This window comes from Eptesicus fuscus, chromosome 9 (assembly GCF_027574615.1).
Source record: "Eptesicus fuscus isolate TK198812 chromosome 9, DD_ASM_mEF_20220401, whole genome shotgun sequence".
NCBI classification, from domain to species: domain Eukaryota; kingdom Metazoa; phylum Chordata; class Mammalia; order Chiroptera; family Vespertilionidae; genus Eptesicus; species Eptesicus fuscus.
In genome coordinates, this window is record NC_072481.1 from 76,567,940 (window position 1) to 76,585,095 (window position 17,156).

At 40.4% G+C, this 17,156-nt stretch overlaps 1 long non-coding RNA gene across 3 annotated transcripts in view; it reads left to right on the forward strand.

Moving 5' to 3' along the window:
- Positions 1 to 15,977: 15,977 nt before the first annotated feature.
- The window catches only part of LOC114233181 (uncharacterized), a 61,028-nt gene continuing 59,849 nt past the window's right edge, over positions 15,978 to 17,156 (forward strand). For all 3 annotated transcript variants that reach the window (XR_008556942.1, XR_008556943.1, XR_003619327.2), the window contains exon 1: positions 15,978 to 16,340. This is a non-coding gene — a long non-coding RNA (uncharacterized LOC114233181). The remainder of the gene's footprint in view (positions 16,341 to 17,156) is intronic.

Consider the following 17,156-nt stretch of genomic DNA (forward strand, 5'->3'; position numbering starts at 1 on the left):
AAAACATACAAATCATAGACTGTGGCTGCATTGGGTTTGAGAAAAACAAACTATTATTAATGTCCTCTATGTATTTATATATATATATAGTTATATAGGTTATATATATTTTAAAACTATTAAGTTTAAAAATGATTTTTCTATTATACATACAGGAAGGGTAGTCATACATGTATGGAGAAATCTCTCTGACAATAAAATGCTCCCCCAACCCCCACCCATGGAAATTCTTACACTATTTTCTTGGGTCCAACTGTAAAGTGGATTATTGAAGGATCTAGTAAAGGAGAAGGTCATAGTGAATTTTTAACATTTGTTGAATAAATGCTAATACTAATCCCTTGTTTGAGGTATTCATCTTTGTTAAGAGCCAAGAATACATACTGTTTGCAATGGAGAAAGTGTTTATGTAGACATATAAGGGCACTAGTTTATGCAGGAGATTTTAGAAGCATTACTAAAGTGACACTTCAATCCGTACTTAACAATGTTGTAAATGCTAGATGGTTCTCAGAGACTCCTATTTATTTAAACGTTTTTTACAACTTTGAAACTATTTTTATACTAGATAAATCTTTTCAAACACTAATCATATTACATGTAAACGTTTAAAAAATCTCTGTATAAATGCAGATAAAAGCATCCTTGTCCTTTTGTAGTTTGTATTCCAAAAGAATCCTTTCCTTTCTTTCTTTCTTTCTTTTTTTTTTAAAAAAAAAAAAACACCCCAAAACTAGGGTAGACATCCTGCCAGGTTTACCAGGAAATTTTGACAAACAAATAGAAGAATTTGGTATCTTTGTCCCCATGTGTGAAGCCGGACAAGGTTGAACTGAGATAGCTTGCAAAGTTCCAAAGTTACTCTGGCACTCATTAATTTTATGCTAAAGATGCTTAAAATTCTAATTTCTATCATTGAGTCTAACAACACTTGATGATATTGTTAAAAATACTAATAGTTTTATAAGTTATTATCTACAAAAATTCTCCGGAAACCTATATCATGGCGATTTATGGAGCTTTGGATATTTTTCTAGGACAAATAGTTTCCCTTCTTCTTCAGTTGTTCTTCAGCTTTTCTTGATCAGAGAAAGAGCATAGAGCTTAATCACATAGGATCCTTGAGCCAAAATTTGTGTGACCTGGTTTAATTTGTGTAAATATAGAGAGATGCTTACCTTCTTTTTTTTAAAAAAAGTACATTTTTATTGATTTCTGAGAGGAAGGGAGAGGGAGCGGGGGGAGGGGAGGAGGAGGAGAAGAGAGATTTGTTGTTCCATTTATTTATGCATGCTTGTCTGCGCCTTGACCAGACGAAACCTTGGAATATTGGTGAGACAGTCAGTAATCCAGGACAAGTGGAACAGGGAAACTGAGACAGACAGATGAACAAACTGACAGTTGTACTTTAGCTCCAGACCCAGAAAAGCAGCACAATCAGGTGGGCGACACCAGGACCAGCTGCGCTCACTGAGGACACGGTGCCCGGACACTAACCAATCAGTGGAGACCACGACCCTGGAGGAGCACAGCTAAGACTGATTACTCTTCTGCTGAAACCCTCCCCGGAGACCTCCCTAAGGTTCCCTCCTGTGAGAAAGAGAAAACGCCAAAACAGAGGACCCAGTTCACGCTCTTCCTCTGGGGAGCAGCCCCCATATTCCCTTTCCTCTCTTCTTCCCTCACTTTCCCCCACAGGCCTGCATCTCCTTATCTCTAAGGGGCCCCACCAGACTGCAACTTGGGGGGCAATGGGCAGTGGCAGCTCCCTGCAGACTAGTCCCCTGAACCTGATCCCTAGGCCCCCTCTTCTCTGACTTCCCAGAGAGCCAGGGCAGCCCAGCCTAGGCTCTCCTGTTGCTGCTTCTGTGCTACGTTCCCACATAGTCACCTGGACTCGTGTTGTGAAATTTTTCCTGCACAAAGTCAAGAACCCACACGCTACGAACCAACCTAGATAGACCTGCTCAGGGCCAGGTCCCCTTTTCTCGTAACGTTGGGCTGATGCTCTAACCAACTGAGTTACCCAGCCAGGGCAAAATACAAATTTAAAGATAAAAAATAAATGCCTTTCTATAGCCAGGGGTGTGATTTGTTTATATACACAGCGGTTTACTTTTCCAATTAATGAGTGGGCCTTTATGCATGAATGCCCATTAGTGTTAATGAATAATGCGTGTGTGGTTTAATAGATTGCTGTGCTGAACGCATGGCGCTCCCTGCTGATATCGTTGTAGTAATAGGTTATTATTTAATAGGAGAGGAGTAAAGGGGAAGACTAGATATAGGCATGCCATTCATACAGCTTTGCCAAAAAGCTACATTTAGCACTCTCAAGTCTATTCCCTGCTAATTAATGGCGGGAGGGGCCAGACAAAGTCAGTCTAGACGAGTGCCCAGTAAGGTCTGAGTGACATGGGAAGGTACTTGCCTATCAATGAAACCTGAGAGCGAGTCAGTGGCCAGAATGGATGTGGACACTGCAAGCACGCAACATCGACATATATAAACTTCCAAACAAAGGAAATGCTCGCGCTCTCACGGGCTGAGCCTTCTTGAGGCTCTTGTTGGCAGGGGCACCTCCCTGTGCCTGCCTTGTGCACCTCCATGTGGGGCTCCACACATGGACCGATGGGCTTTCATCTGGCCAGAAACTGAACCATACCCGTCTGCCACGTGGAACGGAAGCTCTGGACACTGGCCCTGTTTCTGACTTTGCTGAACTCCCAGCTGCCCCTCTTTCAGGAATGGCTTGGGGGAAATGGGGCTTTGGAACTTGAGAAATGTAACTCCATGCAAATAAAGCCTTCTTCCACTTTCCTCCCGGGGCGGGGGGCTTCTGAAGACATTTCTTTGAGCGGCCCCTCAAGAGCCTCATTCCCACTCATGTGGGGAAGTCCGGCCCTTAATTCCTTGTCATCACTGCCACAAAACAGACCTGTATGTTATCATTTGTACGTGTGACATCTCAAGAAAATGAATTAACCCAGTATTTAAGAAACACTTGGAGATAATGTTTTACTAGGGAATAATTGGGCAATATTTTTTAAAATCTAAACTTGGAAAAGAGATATTTAATTGAAAGGAGTGAATTTGAAGACAGGACTTAAAAACACATTCGGAAACTTGAAATTCTCTGGTCAAAATTGGTCAAATTTAGATCAGAGCAGAGATGCCATTTGATCTTAGGGATGTGGGACTGTGTTACCTATCCAGATATTCACTCCTGAGAGCCTGGCAGGCCCCAGGAAATATAGTTTCTTGTTTATTTTCATGGGAAGTTGCATGGAAAATATAATTAGAAAATAAAAATAAATTTGGTTTCAGGGAGGAGTAACCAACTCTTAGCTGGTAAAATGTACTAGGTTTCCTAAATCAATTAACAAAACCTTAGGGATTACTCCATCGACATGGCATGCCCTCTGACGAAAGGCCGCAGGAAATAAAAAACTTTTACTCTCTGGTCATTCCCTGTGGCTGCCACCCAAAGAAGAAAGAATAGAACCACCAAGCTATGTTCTGTGGAATTTGTGTGTAAGTTTTCTTCCTCCCTTTACCTCATATTGGGGCCTCTCTCTCTCTCTCTCTCTCTCTCTCTCTCTCTCTCTCTCTCTTACACACACACACACACACACACACACACACACACACTATTTTTTCTCCAACTTGGGAGATATGTAGGGTGATAGGCAGCAAATATTATTGATGTGTACTATACACATATTTTATGTGTATGCCCACAACTGCTTAAACTATATTTCTAGAAGACAGTTACGATGCCAGTGCCAGCTTCTCAATGTGAAGTTACTCCTTGCCAGCGTTTGAATGCTGGCCTTTCCCTACTTAGCAAAGTCTAAGCACACAGCAAATGAGCTAAAGTTTTTGAAAGGGAATTCCCTTGGGAAGTCACGGAAACAGAACATTATTTTAGGAAAAAATGAGAATGAATCACTAGTTTTCTTATCTAACTTTCTATAGTTAGAAAAACCTAGATTCAGTTCTCTTCTGTCTCTATTATGCTCTATTATGACTCAGTTTTGCTTATTTGTAAAACAGGTACAGGAATATCTGTCTCTTTGCAACTAATTGGAATCTATATATACCTATATATATAAAAGCCTAAGTGACCATTATGACCAGATGACCAGCCAGTAGCTATGACACACACTGACCACCAGGGGACAGACACTCACTGCAGGAGCTGCCCCCTGGAGGTCAGTGCGCTCCCACAGCCAACCTCCTGCGGTCCCTTCCCCTGGCTGGCCTGCCCTGATTGACCCCAATTGGCCCTGATCGCTGGCCAGGCCGAGGGACCCACCCATGCATGAATTCGTGCACCGGGCCTCTAGTGTTGTATAAGATAAATATTGTAATGTTTAAAAGAATAGTATTTTTAACAAAGACATGCACTATGAAATATCACTAATCAACACCATTAAAATGATTGCATAAAATGAGTGCACGAATTTTGTGCATTTGGGTGGGGGGGGGGGAGTTCCCTCAGCCCGGCCTGTGCCCTCTTGCAGTCCAGGAGCCCTCGGGGGATGTCCGACTAATGGCTTAGGGAACGGGCCTAAGCAGTCGGACATCCTTAGCGCTGCTGTGGAGGTGGGAGAGGCTCCTGCCACTGCCACTGCACTCACCAGCTGTGAACCCGGCTTCTGGCTGCATGGCGCTCCCCCTGTGGGAGCGTACTGACTACCAGGAGGCAGCTCTTGCATTGAGCGTCTGCCCGCTGGTGGTCAGTGTGCATCATAGTGACCATTCATTCTGCCATTTGGTCTATTTGCATATTAGCCTCTTATTATATAAGATTATTGTATTATTTTCCATATGTACAACTGTAAACCTGCTTTTGCTCCACCCTGAATATAGTATGCATACCCCTTGTCTATCCTCCCTTGCTAATTGATTACTCTGTCCTGCTGAGTCTGAAGGTAACCTCAGAATCTTTGTCAATATAGGACCCGTGATGTCCCTATCAGTTAACCTAAATTGCATTTTAAAGAAAGTGGGGCCCTATTAACCTTGGATAATCATGGATATTTATGCTTAAACTTACCACATAGAGGAATTCAAAGATAGAAGTTTCCCCAAAAGAGATGTCACTCTTATTCTGGAACACTACAATGTGTAATCTAGTATGTGATAGAAGAGAAAGTAGATATATGAGAAGAGGATTATACAAAGAAATCTATACTAATAAAAGCCTAGGCGGCCCTTGTGTCATCACAAGATGGCTGTCACAAGATGGCCACGCCCACGTTGTCACAAGATGGCTACCCCCATGTCGTCACAAGATGGCCACCACAAGATGGTTGTCACAATATGGCTGCCACAAGATGGCCAGCAAGGGAGGGCAGTTGGGAACAACCAGGCCAGCAGGGGAAGGTAGTTGGGAGTGACTGGGCCAGCAGGGGAAGCAGGTGGGGGCGATCAGGCTGGCAGGGGAGCAGTTAAGCATCAATCAGGCCAGCAGGGGAGCGGTTAGGGGGCAATCGGGCAGGCAGGCAGAGGCAGTTAAGGGCAATCAGGCAGGCAGACAGGCAAGTGGTCAGCCAGCAGTCCTGGATTGTGAGAGGGATGTCTGGCAGTTGGACATCCCCCGAGGGGTCCCAGATTGGAGAGGGTGCAGGCTGGGCTGAGGGACACCCCCTCCAGTGCACGATTTTGTGCACCAGGCCTCTAGTTGTCTATAATTTACATAGCAGTATTGTTGCTAATGTAGTTAGAAAGGGAGGGGATAAGGAAGGAAGGAAAAGAACTATCTTCTGACTGTTCGTCTGTACACTGTCAAAGTAGGGCTGGGCTTGAAATAAAGATCTCTTAATTTCAACTTATTTAATGACTTTTATTTATTCATAAAAAAATCTGGGTTTATATGTAATTTGTGAAGCTGGCAGTGGGCATGCAAAGATGGATAAGATGTGGTCCCTGTCCTCAAGGGGGACTCCAAGTCTAATGAGGAAAGTGGAAGGTAAACAGAGCATCACAATTCAATGTGGACTTGCTGCAGTAGTCAGGTATCTAGTAAATGTACTGACCACTAGACTATAGTGCCTCTCTCTTACACACCAGGGGACTAGAGTTTCATGTTCAAATACACCTTTTAATTTAGAAAATAAAATCTATTGATATTCAATTATTAAAAAGGTGTACCAGTATCTTGCTTTGTTGAAATGTATATGTTCTATGTAGAAAACATTTTAGAAATAGAATTTATGCCTGAAATTAGTTCACACTGTGCATTGTCAGCACTCCATTTTATCATAAATGCTTCACTGCTATAATGACTACTTAAAAAAAAAAAAAACACCCTGAGGTTTTAGGCTTGTTTTAAAACTAAATCATGGTTTTATGCACTCCTTCAACATGTAATTACCAATCACTTACTATGGCTAAAACACTGGTAGACTCTTTGATGGATATATTTATAGTCTAGTAGAGGAAACAAAATGTGTATCCTGGTAATATTATTACAAGGAGGAAAGTAAGATGTACCAAAAAGGAGTTACAAATGACTATAGATCAAATGTTTGTTTTCACCTAAATTTCATATGTTGAAAACCTAATGCCCAAAATGATAGTATAAGGAGTGGGGCCTTTGGGAGGTGATTAGGTCATGAGGATGGGGACCTCATGAATGGGATTAGTGACCATATAAAAGAGGCCCCAAAGAGCTCCCTTGACCCTTCTGTCATGTGAGAACACAGAAAATCAACCTCTTCAAATTCAGAGGGGGCTTTCACTAGAACCTGACCATGCTGGCACCCTGGTCTTGAACTTGCAGCTTCCCAAACTGGGAGAAATAAATTTCTGTTGTTAATAAGCCACTGTGGTATTTTTGTTGGAAGCAGCTTGAACAGACTAAGGCACAAATAGTATATACCACTGAAGTTCAAGGTAGGGGAGATTACTTCTAGCCTTGTGGAACTAGGGTATGGATTAGAGATAGTTCATAGAAATGGCACACGAGTTAGGACTTGAAGTAAAAAACAAAATCTATTATCTATCTATCTATCTATCTATCTATCTATCATCTATCTATCTATCTATCTAATCTATCATCTCTCTATCAATACACACACAGGTAGTATCCTAATAAAGAGGGAATATGCTAATTGACCCTCATGATGTCACAAAGATGGCAGCACCCACAGCCAATAAGGAGGGAATATGCTAATTGACTGCCACACCCTCAAATATGGCAGCACCTACAGCCACAAGATGGTGGCGCCCAGTCCCCTCAGCCCCACCAGGGCGGCAGGCATGCCTAGGCGGGCCTGGCTGTTCTGCGCGCCTGCTTCCAGAGTCCCCCAGTCCCGTCAGCCCCCCAGCCACCCAGGGCCGGCCCGAGGTGCAGGCAAGCCTCCGATGGCCACCCGAGGCTCAGGTAACCAGGGCAGTGGCAGCAGCAGAGGTGTGATGGGGTGTCACCTTCCTCTGATCACCGGGTCGCCTCCCGCCCCTGAGGGCTCCCGGACTGTGAGAGGGGGCAGGCCGGGCTGAGGGACCCCCCCGCTCCAGTGCATGAATTTTCATGCACTAGGCCTCAAGTTTTAATAGAAGTATAGTACACAAACAAAAAAGTATTGTGTACAGCTGAAATTTTTCACAGAATATATATATATCCCAGTAATGCATTCAGATCAAGAACTAGACTATTTATTATTAGCACTTAGTTTTACATTTAGGTCTATGATACATCCTGAGATTTAAAAATAAAATAAAGTGTAAGGTAGGAGTCAAGGATCATCCCCTCCCATATGTTTACTTAATAATTTTACTACCATTTATTGAAAACAGTTTCCTTTTCTAAATTAAATGAATGCAGAATATTTACCAAAATAAATTTAACTCCATACATATGGGTCTATTTCTGCACTCTGTTCTGTCTTAATGGTGTCCTTTAATGAACGTACATTCTGGATGGTAATATATATGTTAAAATACATATACATAACTTTATAGTTAGAAGTTATTGGTCCTATTTATGAGATTTTTGCTTACTCCAAGGTCATGAAGATATTCTCATGTATTTTCTTCTAAAAGCTTTTTTATTTTTATTTTACCTTTCACATTTAGACCTACAGTCTCTCTGTGACAGATTTTTACATGTGTATGCTATGAGGTAAGAACAAAGATTTACTTTTTGTTCATGCCTTATCCAGTTGATCTAGAACCATTTGTAGAAAAGTTTGTCATTTCCCCCACTGCATTGCAGTGAGTAGCCCCTTTGTCATAAATCAAATGACCACACATTTTATGTTTTTAGTTTCTGGACTCTGTTCTGTTCTCTTGATCTATTACTCTATTTTTATGGCAATCTATACTGTCTTAATGAACATAGCTTTATAATAAGTCTTGACATCTGGAGTGTGTCCAGCTTTCTTCTCGTTCAGGATTTGTTGAGATGATTTTTAGCTTTTAACACTTCCACATAAATATCACATTTCATTTGTCAATTTCAATGAATATACAAAAATCTGCTATTGATTTCATTAGAATTGTATCCACCTATTGTTAAATTTGGGAGCATTGTTAGCTCTACAGTATCGAGCCTTTTGATTCATGAACATGGTAACCTTCCATTTGTGTGTAAGTACATCTCTCCATATAATTTTGTAGTTTTCCACGCAGACATCATGCAGGTTTTTTTAGGTTTATGCCTAGCATTGGGTTTTTGAAATATTTATGATGATGTTTTAACTTGACTAGACTACAGTCCCTCCTACGCTGGACTAGCTCTTCAATCAAACACTCTCTGGGTCTTAGAGTGAAGGTGTTTTGCATATATAATTAGTCACCGTCATCACTTTGGCTTCAGTAAGGAAGACTGCCCTGGATAACGGGGTGGACCTGACTGAATGAGTTGGAAGGCCTCAGAATCAGGGCTGAGGTTCTTTCATAGCGAGAAGGGATTCTGTCTGTGGATATAGCTTTGGCCCTAGCCCATGAAGTTTTACTTTGCTCATGATCCTTCCTGACTGCCCAGCCTACGGATGGGATGTTGGGATTGCTTAGTCACCCCCACAACTGTAAGCCAATTTTCTGTAACAAATTACTTAGCTACCTAGCTAGCTATCATCTAACTATTTATCTAATGATCTATCATCTATCTCCTACTGGTTCTACTTTTCTGACCCAAATTCAGATTTTGCTACTGGAAGTGGTTCTAGAAGAACAGAATCTTAAGGATGATTTCTCTGAATTGTTGCAAGGTAACCCAATGGAATGGATTATATAGCAAAATAATTACTTATTTTTTGCATTTGGATGCCCCTAATCAAATACCACTACCTCAGAAATATTAAACGTTTTTAATCAAGGTCAGGGCAGATAGCACAGGGCAGAGTCAGGATTCAAACCCAGATCTATCAGACTAAGGTCTTAACAGCTATGCCATGCTGCCTTCCCAAAAGGCACTGGTGATTTCATTAGATAGAAATGAATGTTTTAATGCTCATACCCTATTGTAACGCTACATGTCTAAGCAAATGACTTTTTCTCATTTTGGTATTCTTGATTATATGGTTTGGGGGATGTTGGATAATGGGGAGAAATATAGTGGGATCGACCAGCATATTCTGATAAGGTCTGGAATATTTGGTTCTACTCAAATCTTCATCTACTTCTTTCTTAGTGTCTTGTTTTCACTTTCCTGATGTCAAAGAGCATATTAATTGGCTCATATTCAAACGCCAAAGAAACTTAAAAGCCAGAGAGAATGCATTTAAAAACAATTTGCTTGCTGTTCCAGCAGACTAATATTTATGAGTCTTCTCTTCTTAGAAGGCAGGATGAGCACTAGCTGCTCTAATGGACTTGATTTCCTTGGTCAGCGTGGGCAGAAAGTATTTGCATAGAGATTTGCAGAAACAATACCTGCTGCATTTTAATTTTTACAGAGATTGAAAGAATGTGTGAGCTGAATGCACCCCAGGTGAACTTCACAGCCCTAATCTCCAAGGGAACCAGGAACTTAATGATGCCTCAGCCAACTCGGAGCAAATGCACCCAGAGCAGACTGGGTCGGACCAGGCAAGCGGAGCACAGAGCTCAGTCCTCTGGAGAACGGTTTGTCTCTCTAATTCTACAGTGTAGGGTTTGGAGAGTCTGTTAGGGGGGGAAAAACAGCCTAAGGAAAAAAGAGGGAGCAAGAAATGGCAAAACTTTGAGTTCAACACGAATTAAAGGTAAAAAGTGTGGGAGTAGAGAAAGCACCAAAGATGTGGCCAGGAGGGGTCAGGAAGAGCGACAGCTTGACTCTGCTTCTCTGTATGGCAATAGAAAGATTTCTGGCTCTTTCACTGTGCCTTAGACATCAACCTGGGGTGCGTTCTTGGGAGGAACATTTAAATAATTAATGTACTTCCTTGTGCTGACCTTGGCATTTGCAGAAGGCTGAGCGCATTTGTATTTTCATATCTCACACGAATCCAGCGATGGAGTTGTGTCTATTTCCCAGACAAGCCGAGTCCAATGACTTGTCTGAGACCCCCAAGGAGCCTGAGAGTCACAGCTCTTGTATACTTCTTAAGCAGTGTCTTGAAGAAACATTTCCAAAATCAAATAACATTTGATTTCTGATTTCAAATAACATTTTGAAATAGGCAAGGCAAGTGTTATGATGGTAAATGTGCCTCGATGAGGAAACTGAGGCTTAGGGAGGTGAGTGACACCACAATTCAGCCATGGAAGGCAGAAACCTGGGGCCACACCCATCCTATTCCTTCTGGGCTGTGACCTTCACCTCCTTGCTCTCTCCCGGGAATGTCCACCTCTAACTCCAACTCCTGAGCTACGTATGGCTTCACCAGGAGAATGGAGGGAATCCCCTACCCTACAAGCTTTTGGGAGGAGGCACAAGGTCACCGCAGCCAAAGCTGAACCTGGGCTGGTACCTGCGGGGCTCACATCAGCCTGGAGCCACTAGAAAAGGAGCTGGCAAGATGCCCACCAGCTCAGAAAAAGACTCTCTTCCCACTGGACAAGAAAAGCTGCTTTGCAAATACTACGTATTTGGAGGGTGTGTCCTACAGATTCACCGGGTGAAAGTAATCCAGCCATCATTGTCTTTGGTTCAGCCATTTCTCAGTTTGAGAGAGGCCCTCTGTCTCTCCTTCATTGACAAAGCCATCTGCTAAACAGTCCTCTGTTAAACAAAACATCCACTGCATTTTGCTCTACCAATAGGCTACTGAGAGGTAATAATAATAATAGCTGTCATCGATTGAGCGCTTACAAAGAGAGGAAATGCTCTATTTACATTGCTTCATTAAAACCTCTGAGGTCATTACAAATTTACAAAAGGGAAAATGAGCCTGGGCCAGCTAGATGGAGGTGCCTGAAGTTACCTACTTAGCCATGAGCCGGAGCAGGGCCTGGGTGTGCCATGTAGTGTTGTGCACGCTTGACTTTTCTTAATTCCATGTACTTTTTGTCAGGGCAGGAAGGAAGGTCCTTTTATACTGTACTTAGAAACTGGTTGTTGCCCTACTAAAGATGCTTCTATTGAACCTTCTCAGGGAAGGAGCAGAGTCCTGTTTCCTTCTATTGACCACCTGAGCAGGCACCTTGCACTTTAATATTACCTCACACCTGAGGCTCTCCCAAGCTTATTAGACTGCATCCTAAGGTGAGGAAAATTCGTTTTAAGCATTGTTGCTTAATGGACTGCAAAGCAACAGAAACACCTACAGTGTGCCTAGCACTGTCTGGGTCCCAGGAAAATGAAAGTAAATTAAAGCTGACCCTATCTTCCAGGAGCTTTTAGCTTTGGAGAAAACATGACATTCAAATGCAGTAGATAGACATTTTTAGACAGACCCTACCTTGTGACAATAAATAGAATAAATAATGCAAAGCATAGATATTTGAAATAATTTGACAAAATGTGCTGTGTAGTAATATAGAGCAATGACCATTCGGAAAAAAGATGACAAGTAGGATTTGAATAGTACCAAGGAATATTTGATAACAACATTTACCCTCCTATTAATGATAACTTTGAAAGTTAGTTTGCTCCATGAAAGGCACATTTAAAAAGTGTTCACATTGTCACATAAATATTTTTTATATAGATTTAGGGAGGGGTGGTCAAGGAAGTCAATCATACAATTTAATAAATTCTGATAAAGTCAGATGAAAAATACCATTTCCAAGTGTAAATATTCCATGAACTAATATAAAACATTACTCCTTAGAATAGTTATTGGGAAATACCAAGAATTCACCAAATGTTAGATATTATTATTATCTCTTTGCTGAAGTGTCTATCTGCTGGGGAAAAAAAATTCACCAAAAGAAGTGCTAAATATGTTATATAGTGCATACTGTTCTGTGATTGAGTTAGATTCCATACAGTATATTACCTTTTCCATTTTGTATTTTTGTCAATAAAAGTAAAGTGTCTTTGGAAGGATGCATAGTTTTGTAGGCCAGCTCAATAACTACTAGTATACCCCCTCAGATAATTACCAGTAGTTACTTCACAAATTCACACACTTATAAAAGAACAGATATCCTTTTAAGTAATTAAAAATGTTTTCTAAATAGTTGTTTATATTCAAAGTCTGTTATCTTGCATGAACATTCTCCAAAAACATGTACCAGGCATTTTTCTTATATTTTCGGTTGTCAATCGGAAATGTACTTAGAATTTCCCACAGCATCAGTTTTCTTTGTAAGTTTTTCAACACATTTCATATCCTTTGATAACAAATAATGTCTTGTTCTGCATTTACTTTCAAGAAAATGACTTCTTCTGCGGTTTTGTACCTTTAACTCATATTAAAAATACAGTAATAAGCCTGTCACAGGAACTATCTGTGTGTCAAACTGAATGTAGCATTTGAAAAATTCATTTAAGTTGAGAAAGGTTTCATTCCTGACTGAGCACTGCTGACATTAAGTTGTTGAATTACCTGACCAGGTAACATTCTCAGTAATGGTTGTTTTGCTCAAATGACTTGCATTTTGTGGAATCTGAGTTACTCGGAGGTCAGACCATCACTTGCAAGGTGAGGAAACATTTTTGAAAAGTTTTTTCAATACCAAGAAAAACATGAACTGAATAAGTAGACAGTGGGGTGGAACAAATTGCCTATCAGGACAAATTTGCTAGCAGCCCATTCCCTAGAAAGGCGTCTATGTGTGTGATTTTCATTCCTTTTTGTATTCTTAAAGCCAATATTATGAAAGGAGTGCATTCTCATAAAAATTTGGAAATTATGTATTTTAGTGCTTCTAGTTTTAATTGTTTTTATTTTTCAATTACAGTTGCATACAATATTATATTAGTTTCAGGTGTACACCCCAGTGATTAGACATTATATAGCTTACGAAGTGATCATCCCATTAAATCTCATACCCATCTGACACCCTATATAGTTTTTAGAATATTATTGACTATATTCCCTATGCTGTACTTTACATCCCCATGACTATTCTGTAACAACCAATTTGTACTTTTTAATCCCTTAGTGCTTCTTTTGTTGGATTCTTTTCCAGCAGATATAAGCTACCGGTTTATTGAGATTTTATCCTGTAATTTGTTTAGAATGTATTTTCAGGTACATATTCTATTTGTAGATCAGACATTGACAGTTACAAGGCACTTAAATTATTTTATTCTGATTATCAAAATTTAAGCCCTTGAAATAGGATAGTGAGCTAATAATGCATTCCACATTCCAGCATCTCATTTGGTGATCAATGTAATCAGAATCAGTGATGATAGCCCAACTATATACTTGTCAAAATAAACTTATTAAAAACACATTAGTACTAAATGAAATTTTGTATTGATTTGTCATTTGTTTTATTAATAGAAAACTTTACACCTGCTCTCAAATCATCTAATAAAAAAAAATACCTGTTTCCCAGACAGATTGAAGTTCAATGATTAGTACAATTCCTCTGTGTGCATGGGTGAGAGGATACTAGCTCATCCGCATGCAACATTGGCATGCTTACTTTCAGAAAAACAAAGAGGAGAGCAGCTATGGAAATCAATTGATATTCCTGAACAGGTTGGAGTTGATATGCAAATGGGTAAACACAGTGTTTCCATTCTTAACAAGCTACATAGAATAACACCAGCAGGGGTTTGATACTGTATTTCCTTCTGCTTTAGCTTTGTTGTCATTTAAGAAGCTGTGAGACTAGGAATCTCTAAGAGATACATTAAGGGACTCAAAACCCCAGTAGAGAACTGTGTAACAATTAGCAATCATACAAACAACAACAACAACAACAACAAAGCATGTAATAATACAAGCAATACAAGAAGGTATTACAAAATGGCTTTACAAATTTGGCATGATATTAGTTGAGTATGACTTTGTTATATCATGAGTAATATAATGCTTACAGATATTTTTAAATAGTGTATAAATTGAACTGATCTGGAGCTAGTTAGGTAATAGTTTTTGTTTTTTAATTAATCACTGTCTTACTCAATATCTCCCCAGGAGTCTGATATACATTGGAATTTATTTGGGAGGGGAAGGATAGGGGGAGGTTATTTCTAATGGTCCCTCACTAAAATGTAAGTACAGAAAAATCCCTGGTTTATGTAGCTCTACTCTTTGGCACATCTCTGCATTGAGTTTTAGAATTGCAGGAAAAAACAGTCAGGAGTCAGTAAAATTAGAGATTTAAGGTCATTATTTTACCAAATGGAAACAGGCCTATCAGATCCTGTCTCATCTCCCGATGAGCAGTTACCTTCCCCTACAGCTTCACCAGCCGTCCCCCAGTAGGAGGCATACGGCCTCCCTGTGTTTAGAACTAGCCCTGACTTTAGAAAGTCAAGGTTCCGTGACATTAGATTTAACAAACCTAAAAGTTACACTTGCTATTGGTACTCTGACCTGGAACCTAATTATGGATTTCTGGTTAGCACCTGGTGTCCAAGTCTCACCTTGCTAATAATCCCTGTTATCCCTGACTAGTAAAGAGATGGGTCCTATTATCTCTGTAACCCAGAAGCAAAATACAATTATATGGAAAGGGAGGTATAAAATATACAGGAGAAGAACACAGGAGGTTTGGATGTCTCCTGGGTCCTTATCTATGGGCATCTGTGCTCAAAACATGTCCTCAACCCTAGAGAATGAATTTGGTTCTAGGTCCCAACTTCCAGTCAGCATCCTTTTATTGTAGTTAATCTAATCTGCTCATCTAATTATAAAAACAAAGCAAGTACCAGTGCCAATTTCATTAAATTATATGGCTTGGCCGTCTGAACATGAACCCCATACAGGACTTCACTCTAGTCCCCATGTATCTGTCCTCTAGCTTTTTGTTTTTTCTTACTCTGTTGAACCTGATGATGTAGCAAAATGAAGTTTTGTATACGTACCTTAGAAAATAAATGGTAGTGATTGGATGGTTAGGGTTGGTCTGTTCACTAGAATAAATACATTCAAGCAGGAATGATATATTTGATGGGATGGTCTCAATTTAGGAAACAGAAGGCCCTGAGCCTTCTGAGCCTTCTCTCATGATCCTAAATTGGCCATTGCAGTGTCAAAATTCACAAGATACAGGGCCTTTTCAAAGGCAGAAAATGGGGAGTGGTAGGGGGGGAGAGAAAGCTTGCTTAAGCCTTTCCTTTGTTAAGTAGCTGTTGCAACCCCTTTGTGCTTGTGTCTGTGAGAAGCCCCAGCAGACATTCACTTAAGCTCATTGAACTGGTCAGGATCACATGGCCAAACCTCTGCTCTAAAGGAGGCTAGAAAGCCAATATCCTGATTTTTGTCTTCATAGTAGGATGTAAGCAAGAGAAAAGAGTTAGGAATGGTTGTTGTGTCTGCAGCATGTGGTCTTCTCATTTCTGCTTATTCAGCCTTCAAGACAGGTCCTCTGAACCTTTAGCTCTTAATATTAGTTCTTCATATTTTACTCCCTTATGCTTTTGGTTATATTTTTCTGTGCATGTGTTTTGTTCCTTAGTATCCCTCCATCCCCAATGGGGTGAAGTCCAAGTTCCAGATCCCAGCACGGAGACCCTTCATGCCCAGCCCCTGCCGCCTTCCAGCTTCCTGAACTTCCATCTTCTTAAAGACACAGCTGTTCCACCACTCGGATTCTCTTATTGTTTTCTAACCGTGGCATATGGTCTCATGCCCATGTTGCCTCAAATGCATAGTGTTTACTCACTAATCAAGATAATTTCAATCAATATCTTTTCCGGGAAGCTTCCCAAGGGCCACCCTCTTGATCAGTGCTGACCTGCTGCCTCATAATGGTTTTCTTACATGTCAGTGTGCTTCCACACGCAAGCATTTCTTGGTCTAGTGCGACAGAAATATAGGAACAGTGCCGGGCACAGGGTAAGAATTTATTTATTTATTTATTTATTTATTTATTTATTTATTTATTTATTTATTGTTTATTGTTTAAAGTATTACATGTAGTAGTTCATATATCTCCTTTTTTTTTTTTTCTCCATTGACCTTCCCCCAGCCTCCCCTACCCCCTGTCGCATACCACATGATCTCACTCATTTATGGAAAATAAAGAACATTATAACCTGATGAACAAAAAGATAGATACAGAGGCAGTAAAGCACCGAACAGACTGTCAAATTACAGTGGGAAAGCAAGGGAGTGTTGGGGAGGGAGGGAAAGAGATCATCCAAAGGACTTGTTTGCATGCATATAAGCACAACCAATGGACACAAGACACTGGGGGGGCGGTGGGTGGTGGGATGAGGGCATGCCACAGGGTAAGCATTTAATAGGTGTGCAATGAAAGAGACTCTGGGAAGCTTGAGGGAAAGAACTATCTTTTAGGATTTCCTTGTTTCCCCCGACAGGAACCTAACACAGTTAATAATTAATAACCCAAGATCATTTGTTAGAACAAACTAATTTGATTAGTTAATTAGTCAAATGAGGGAAAACATTTTTAGCCTTACATTGATTGTGATTAACACTGTTGTTAGCCCGTTATTTTATTGGTTATGTAAGACACCAGTTGCCCTATACAATAGATTGAACAGGATAACTCTTTTATTCCTCTCCCAAGTATGTGCCTCTGTGTGTGTGCTAGTGTGACTTTCTTAACTTTATTTTTCTTTCTTCTGATTTCCTCACCATCAATGATGGTAGTTTTATATTCCTTATTGTTTGTCTGTTCATGTCTGA